Consider the following 9273-nt stretch of genomic DNA (forward strand, 5'->3'; position numbering starts at 1 on the left):
TTCTCGTCAATGTCTGTAGTCTTGAAATTTAATCTCCCTCCCTCTCTCTATAAATAGCCTATATATATATATACGTATATATATATATATATATATATATATATATATATATATATATAATATAGTTAACAAGGTCTTTAACTTCATAGACGTCTTAAACTACAACAAAAGACATTCATGCACACACAAACACGTATATGAATTTGTTTATAGTGTTGCATTGTGGGTAAGGAATTATGGGTAATATAATACAGCCGTAATCTCTCTGCTATTGTTTACAAATCATCCAGTTACGCTCTCTCTGCATTTAGAAACTGTAATTTCTGTAAAATTACGCATTGTTTCCAGTTATTGCAGTTCAGAAACGAACGGCGCAACTTCTGAAAACAACCAAGATTGACTGTGGTGTAATAATTGTGTCGACGGTTTAAATGTGCACATTTTTAGTAACGGTCAGTAATATTCTTCGAGGGCTAAAGAGTGTTTATCCTTTGTTATTAGTGTTTCGCACCATTCAGACCTAAATTTCTACAGTAAATCAGAAATTTTAAATAGAAAGCCACGTAATCCAGTCTAAGAACGATGCTGGACGACAGTGTAAAGCGGATGACACTACAACTGGAAGAGTATGATCCTGAGTAAGGTAAGGCTAATAGGCCTAGGCCTAGTAGCTAGTTTTATATAACAGTTGGTTTAGCTAATATTTTCGAAGTGACGTGGTTGACTAAGATAGGATAATGTAGAGAATGTTATTTTATTTCAGTATTTGATTTACATCGTCCTAGAGCACTTAAGGCGGCGAAGTTTCTCCGTCAGGGAGGACCTGGCTCCATAAGTTAGGCCTAGTGAGGTTAGGTTAGGATATATCAATGTATTTCACTTTAGTTTTTGTATGTACCGAAACTATTTAGTATATATATTGTAAGGGTGTTAAGCACCTCTTGTATTGTTTTTTTGTCTCGGACGATCGAAACGGTTGTTTCGGGTTGTTTCCTCGTGAGGGTCGTTTCACCTCTTGTTTATTAGTAGAAGAGGTGGAGGTAAGGTAACGTCCGACAGCCCGTGTCTGACTGCTTCAGTCAGTAAGGTACAGAGACCTGAGCAGGTTGTAAGCAGCATGGGGTTTCCTTGCAGTCACGGTTGGAGTCCTTAATGGCTATTTGGTTAAGACTCGGGACCTGCAGGCTCAAGGATGAGCATAAAGATGTTCGGCAGAGCCAGTTTTGTCTGGGTTAGCAGCTTCGTCTGCGTTGTGTTGAGGAGCACGGCTTCAGAGTTGCAGCTTCGTCTGTTCTCATGAAGGGCAGTTTCGTCTGCGTTGTGTGTACCGCTTCGTCTGTGTTCTCCTGAAGGGCAGCTTCGTCTGTGTTGTGTGTACAGCTTCGGCTGGGTGAATTTCTTCAGGAGGTATTCTTAGTGGGTCCTCGGGTGTTATCTCTGCAAGTTGCCACGGTTTCCTGGGTGTTGAGTGTCCTGTAGCATTTAATGCATAAGGCTTTAGTGCCTTAGGTTTTCCCCAGTGTTTTGATATTAATGCTTAAGGTAATTATGAAATTGAAACTGTGTATTTATGGCATAATTTGTTAACCCTGCTTTTGATTTTTATGGTCCATTATTAATTTGTTTCTATAGTTGTAACCGTATGTTTTCTTGCTAACTATTTGCTAACTGCTCGTATTAAGGTTACTGTATTAATTGTGATTACATTATACAGATCCTGTATGTAAAGTAACTATTTTTCCCCATACTTACATGAAACTTTTATTTTTGGTTATTTGATGTACTGACTCATTCATTTTGTTAATGATCGTTATACTGATTGTTCGATATTTGCTTTTTGATTTGCCTTTTTGATATTTGCCTTTTCTGATAATATTCAGATTAAATGTGGTTATTTTTGCTTAATGGTTTTTGCTTTGCCACTGGTGCCTTTATGTAAATATTTAATTCAAACAATTGTACATTTTATATATAATTAGTCTTAAGGTCTCTGTTTCGTATTACTTGTTTCGTCCTCCTTTGACTGTCTCAATTGCTGCCAGATTTTCAGTCCTGATAAATTTTTTTTCATTTATTTTTTTATACTTATTTTTTAAAGAACCTGATTAACCCATCAGAGGTTCATAAACAATATATATATATATATATATTATATATATATATATATATATATAAAGTACTCTTTTCATTTGGACTTCACTTCTACTTCGACATTAAACATATGTGAGGTAAACAATGATATTGCAGTTCTTTAAATGACTGTGCTGTTTTCTGATCCAGTAAATTACAATTAACTAGAGCAGACGAAAAATATATAACCGTTTCTCTCATTGTACCAGAAAGTAATTTACAAAGTAGTATGTACCATAAACAACGCCTCCACAAGCAACAACGGGTTGAACGGGTCACGTGACCTAATGAGTGATTCTGATTTAGCCTTTACGTTAGCTCTGGAATTTAATATATTTAAAGGATATTGACGAAAATATGCACTAGAGCCACTCAGTGTGACCCAAGAGCGCTTATTTTTTTAAGCATATGTAAGCAGAGCGCAATAAACGTACGAATTTATAACTTGTTGGTCTTGTAGACTTGTATTTTGTGAGCGTGTTCTATTGGCATTGAGAAAAATAAAGTAAGGGTGATTTCAACTGAGTTGCTTACCAACGCCACCGCACAAGTACTTCTCATGTAAACGCTGATGCATGAGTATGTAGTCACTGAAATTATCGTAGCCTCTTTGCAAGGGCGGAAAAAGAGAGAGAGGAGAAAAATGACCAGTTTTTACACGAAGTACGGTGAGGTTTTTGTTGAGATCGTTAAACCTTCTTCACTATTGGCATTATTGAGGTTGTTTACCGAGAGCAACACGAAGGAATAAAAGGCGTCTCTCTCTCTCTCTCTCTCTCTCTCTCTCTCTCTCTCTCTCTCTCTCTTTATTATTATTTATCGAATACTACCGACTGGTTATCATTGTATCTTGGTAAAGGCCCAGGTAGAATCCTAGCCAGGGCAGGTGTCTTTTGTCAGTTATAATTCACCTTGAGTGTATACTGTTAATTGTCAGTGTTTAGTGAATTAGATATTAAGCGATATCAGTGGCTTAGTATATGTAAAGAAAGATATATATATATATATATGTGTGTGTGTGTGTGTGTGTGTATGTATGTATGTAGAGAGAGAGAGAGAGAGAGAGAGAGAGAGGGAGAGAGAGAGAGAGGGGACTAGTAAGGGGGCTCAAGACCTACAAATATCACAAGGCGGAGAGGTAAAGGCATGTCTCAGCGTACATAGGATTTATTGCCGATATATATATATATATATATATATATATATATATATATATATATATATATATATAATATATATATATATATATATATGTATATTATTATGTATATATATATATATATATATATATTCATTGAATAGAATGGCTTTCTCACTGTTAACCAGCTTTTTTGAAATTGCTTCATATTTTCTAATTATTTTCTTTACTTCATTGTTCAGGTTACTAATGGACACATAATGGGGTTCTTCCATTTACTCCAGTATTTTTACACGCGACAGCTGTTTCGTCAACCTATACGTATTGACGTTTTCAAGCGTACTGATACAAATATGTTGTTGTTTTTGATTTAGCTGACCTTGTGTCAGCACGGGCTCTTGCTCACAGAGCAGCCCGTAAGATACAAATATGAGCCTACATGCGTTTTGTGACGTCATGAGGACGGAAAGGTAGTACAATTGCCAGATACCTAGTTTTAAGTATTTACAAAAGACTATAGTGAAACATAAAATAAGACAAATAAATAAATATGTTAACAACAGAAATTATATAAAAAAAGAAAAAAAAGTTGAAAGTAAGTTATTATATACACATTATACATAAATATATTAATTACATATATGTTTAATTCACTGAAAGTCAGTGTGCGCTCCTGTCCGCGTGTGGGGGTTTTGTTCCACGCGGTTGAAGGACTGCCTCCTACACGAGGGCAAGGAACGGTCTGCCTCACGTTGGATGTTAAGGCTGGGACGTTGCATTGCGATGCTGACTGCTTCTGATATCAATAAACGATTGTAGTTGCCTTCCATGTGTATTATTTTGGTGTTTGTGAGAAGTTCTTGTAATGATGGTTTTTTATTGTGGGTATCCACAAAGTGCTGATGAATGGCTCCTTGGTTTCTGTGGGCCTGCATGCGACGTTTGAGTGTGGTGGTTGTGTGTCCGATATAGCATTTTTGGGGGGACTGACATTGCTCGTCAGCACAGACAAACTTGTATACTATATCAGATTTAACCTCTTTCTCCGTCGATGGGGCCGTACTATTTTTCATTACCAAAGAGGCCGTAAGGTTTGGTTTGCAGTAAATCCTTGCTGTTATTTTGTTATATGGCGCTAGGGGGTGGTTCCTCTTCGCAGTATACCAAGGATGGCTTTCCTTTCATCTTCGTGGTGTTTGTTGTATGGTATCTGATGGTATATCACTATTTCTTTGTCTTTGTCTTGTGTGTTGTTCCTCGGGGTCGGATTATGGAAAGCCTCTAATCTCTTTTTGACAACTTGCTGGATCATGTCATCTGGATATCCGTTATTTGTGAGCAGCTGTTGAACTCTGTTGATTTCTTCGTTAGTCGCTTTCCACGTGGAACAGTGTGTTATGGCGCGTTTTATGTATGCATTTACCACAGATGGTTTATATGCATCAGGGCATTCTCCTCTAGCATTTAAGCATCTTCCAGCGTCTGTCTTTTTAGTGTATACGGTGGTATTGTATTTGTTGTTCTTTTGGGTCACAAGTACGTCCAAGAAAGGGAGCATCTTCTCATCACTTTACTTTCTACCGTAAAATTTATTTAATGTAGAATTTGCTTGGAGTTTATTTACTAATTCTTCTATGTCATTGTCGCCCTTTGTTGTGATGAAGATATCATCAATATATCTCCATAGATTCTGGGTTTGGGTGTTCTTCAAATGTGACCTCTTCTGTGTGTGCCATGTATGCGTTTGCGAAAAGAACCCCGAGGGGGGAACCCATTGCCACGCCGTCCTTTTGTCGATATATTTCGCCCCTATGTGAGAGGAATGGGGCTTCCTTTGTACATGCTTCCAGCATCTCTTTTAAGATTTTTTCGGGGATCGGTAATGGTGGTTGCTCAGAGCGGTATATCTTGTCCATGATGATTTGTACGTTAGTAAATAAACTTTCAACGTCCAGGGATGCTATGTCTTCGTCGGGTGCGGTGTCTTGCAGTAGGTCGATGAATTCCGTCGATGATTTTAGCGAGAACGTTGAGGGAATGTACGGCGTTATAATTTTCGTTCAATTTCTTAGCCACTTTATACATGGGGGATGTCATTTGGGATATAATGGGCCGTAGCGGGTTTCCCTGTTTGTGAATCTTGACTGTGCCGTAGCAGTATCCGGGTGCAAAGTCTCCGATGATTTTTGGAAAGCTTACTGTTCTCTGCTCTTTGTTTGCTTTTTCTGTTAGTCTCATCATTTTCTTTTTGAGGTCATTTGTTGGGTCTTTTTTAAGTGGCTGAAACTTATTATTATCACTTAGTATATTATCCATTTTGGTGTCGTATTCATCTCTATTCATTATGACGTACACTGCAGTTTTATCTCCTTTGCGTATTATTATGGTTTCGTTTTCTCTCAGTTCTTTTGCTGCTTTTTTTAACTGTGGACTGACTATGCGACTAAAGTAGTTACCATGTGTTCTATTGGCCTCACCCAGTAATTCAGCGATGCACTCTTGTTTAAGTTCGATTTTGCGTTCTTCTTTCAGTCGCAGTAGTTTATCGATGAATACTTCTGTATTAATCCTCTTGGATTCAGGGTGTGGTTTTCGTATGTAATGGCAGTTCAGGCCTAGATTTAGTAACTGCTTTTGGTGTTCACTCAACTCTATTCCAGATAGGTTAATATACCCGGCTTTTTTCTCTTCGTTTCTCACTGGTCCACCGTTTAATATCAGAAGCTTTTTGCTATGCCTTGCACTGACTATTTTCGAATGCTTTTCTATTTCTTTTTCCACTTGTTGTTGAACAGCACATTGGGTCTCTGTGGTTAACAGTGAGAAAGCCATTCTATTCAATGAATGTTGTATCCGTGAAAAATTGTGCCCTAGAAGTATATATATATATATATATATATATATATATATATATATATATATATATATATATAGATATTGAAACTAGTACCTCCAAAACCATGCTTGGACTGACTTAGATGAAAGAACAGGTCTTGTGATACACAGTGAAACGTATCTTTTATTTTGCTAAATTGCTATGTAAATCTAGTTCTCACTCATTTGCCGTGCATGTTTGACCTCTCACCAGACAACCTTGTAATACGGCGCATGCGTCGCACCGGCTATATCTGGTAGAGGTCTCTCTCTCTCTCTCTCTCTCCTCTCTCTCTCTCTCTCTCTCTCTCTCTCTCTCTCTCTCTTCGCGTCTGCATTTATGGTACTATGTCGACTGGGATGAAATATTACGATTTCTCCATATCGCTTCTGACGGAGAAGTGGAGGGAAGTCGACATATATATATATATATATATATATATTATATATATATATATATATATATATATATATATATTATTGTGTGTGTGTGCACGTTTGACTGTATATCAGTCTATAAAACGTGGCCACTTCTTTCCCGGTTACTTATCTTAGAACATAACATCTTTTTTATCATAATTTAAACACAGATGTCGGGAACAGATGTGATCTTATTATGTCACTGAAAGCCATTGCATAGAAAAATTGTCCTTGCAATGCGCTTTTGCAATGCCAAGATTAAGCTCGTAACTCCTTTGCGCTGTCTGTCTGTCGGCATCCTTTCATGGCACACTGTACTACTAGATTACTCCGAAACCAGATCAAACAATGAATAAGTAAAGCTTAATTGCCAGAAAACTGGACGCTTAAATCAGCTTCTCGCTTCGCCAGTCGCATCTGAAACCTCATACCTGTATTTAGCCGTATAATCCTCATAATCGGAGTTACAAGGAATTAGTATCCGTTTACAAAGGTAGCCATTATCATGTGAGATTCAAATTTATCTTCGAATAAACACAGCCCCTTTTTTTTACTTATTTATTATTTATTTTTTTTTTTATGTGAGAAGTCGACTCAAGACTGTTCTCCACAATATCACTGAGGAATGTTGCCAGTCAGAACTTTCCTGTATCATGGCTCCCGTGATATAACGCACGCGTCACCGTAAAGGGTGAGTGCCGCCAGTGCACCTCACTCTGTATACTGTAGGCATTACTCGAGGTTCTTTGCAGCGTCCCTTAAGGTACCTAGCTGAAACCCCTTTCATTCCTTTTACTGTACCTCCGTTCAAATTCTTTTTCTTCCATCGTACTTTCCACCCTCTCCTAACGATTGTTTCATAGTGCAACTGTGAGGTTTAACTCCTGTTACACCTTTCAAACCTTCTAACTGCCAATTTCCCTTTACTGTACTTCCGTCCATATTCTCCATTTTGTCTTACCTTCCACCCTCTCCTAACTATCATTTCATGATGCAATTACGAGGTTTAACTCCTGTTAAGCTTTCAAACCTTTACTCTCAGTTTTCCCTTTCACTGCTGAATGACCTCATAGGTCCCAGCGCTTGGCCTTTTGCTTAAATTTTATATTCCAATCCAGTTACGACGTAAATCTTTATATTCTGTAAATTGAAAATCAGTACATAATCAAATAAATTCGTATATAAATTAGTCTAAATTTTCTATTCCATTTACCCTAACGAAAACTTAAAAAATAAATTTGTTTAATTTTCCAATCTCACGATAATCCACACCATGAGGAAGATACAGATCGAGGTATGTCGATGTTAGAAAAAATGTTAGAAAAAAGATATGTACCGTGATAACACGTTTTTTAAAATTACGGGTACAAAGTTCTGCGCAGATTTGCCGAGTAACTTAAGGTCACAGTTTAAGCAGAAATATGTTGGAGTTTCGAATAATGATTCAGGTTCTCGTGCGATGAAATTATAAGCTTTGTTCTTCCGCCGCAGTTATTATAATTATTATATTTATTACTAGAACATTCAGGTAACTGCAGTGTATAACACTTTGTTGCAAACCATATCAGAAAATTCTTCTTCTTCTTCTTCTCATTATTATTATTATTATTATATTTTTTTTTTTGCTCTATCACAGTCCTCTAATTCGACTGGTTGTATTTATAGTGTGGGGTTCCGGGTTACATCCTGCCTCCTTAGGAGTCCATCACTTTTCTTACTATGTGCGCCGTTTCTAGGATCTCACACTTCTGCATGAGTCCTGGAGCTACTTCAGCCTCTAGCTTTTCCAGATTCCTTTTCAGGGATCTCGAGATCGTGCCTAGTGTTTCTATGATTATGGGTACAATTTCCACTGGCATATCCCACATTCTTCTTATTTCTATTTTCAGATCTTGATACTTTTCCATTTTTTCCCTCTCTTTCTCTTCAACTCTGGTGTCCCATGGTATTGCGACATCAATGAGTGATACTTTCTTCTTGATTTTGTCAATCAGCGTCACGTCTGGTCTATTTGCACGTATCACCCTATCTGTTCTGATACCATAGTCCCAGAGGATCTTTGCCTGATCGTTTTCTATCTCTCCTTTAGGTTGGTGTTCGTACCACTTACTACTGCAAGGTAGCTGGTGTTTCTTGCACAGGCTCCAGTGGAGGGAGGGCTTTTGCTACTGAATCATGCCTCTTATTGTACTGGTTCTGTGCAAGTGCCGGACATTCGCTTGCTATGTGGTTTATGGTTTCATTTTTCGTGTTACACTTCCTACATATGGGAGAGATGTTATTTCCATCTATCGTTCTTTGGACATATCTGGTTTCTTAGGGCCTGATCTTGTGCCGCTGTTATCATTCCTTCAGTTTCCTTCTTGAGCTCTCCCATCAGTAGCCATTGCCACGTGTCATCGCTGGCTAGTTCTTTAGTCTGTCTCATGTATTGTCCGTGCATTGGTTTGTTATGCCATTCCTCTGTTCTGTCTGTCATTCTCCTGCCTCTGTATATTTGTGGGTCTTCGTCTACTTTTATCAGTCCTCCTTCCCATGCACTCTTGAGCCACTTGTCTTCACTGGTCTTCATATTTGCCCCAGTGCTCTGTTCTCAATGTTGACGCAGTCTTCTATGCTTAGTAGTCCCTTCCCTCCTTCCTTTCGTGTTATGTATAGTCTGTCCGTATTTGCTCTTGGGTGTAGTGCTTTGTGTATTGTCATATGTTTCC

At 37.9% G+C, this 9273-nt stretch overlaps 1 protein-coding gene across 1 annotated transcript in view; it reads left to right on the forward strand.

Annotated features, from left to right (window-relative positions):
- The first annotated feature begins 297 nt into the window (after positions 1-297).
- LOC135219888 (uncharacterized) overlaps positions 298-9273 on the forward strand; it is a 327822-nt gene continuing 318846 nt past the window's right edge. Inside the window, exon 1 of the mRNA XM_064257040.1 lies at positions 298-643. The gene's annotated coding sequence lies outside the window, so the exon portion shown is untranslated. The remainder of the gene's footprint in view (positions 644-9273) is intronic.

The sequence above is a fragment of the Macrobrachium nipponense genome, chromosome 1 (assembly GCF_015104395.2).
Source record: "Macrobrachium nipponense isolate FS-2020 chromosome 1, ASM1510439v2, whole genome shotgun sequence".
Taxonomy (NCBI): domain Eukaryota; kingdom Metazoa; phylum Arthropoda; class Malacostraca; order Decapoda; family Palaemonidae; genus Macrobrachium; species Macrobrachium nipponense.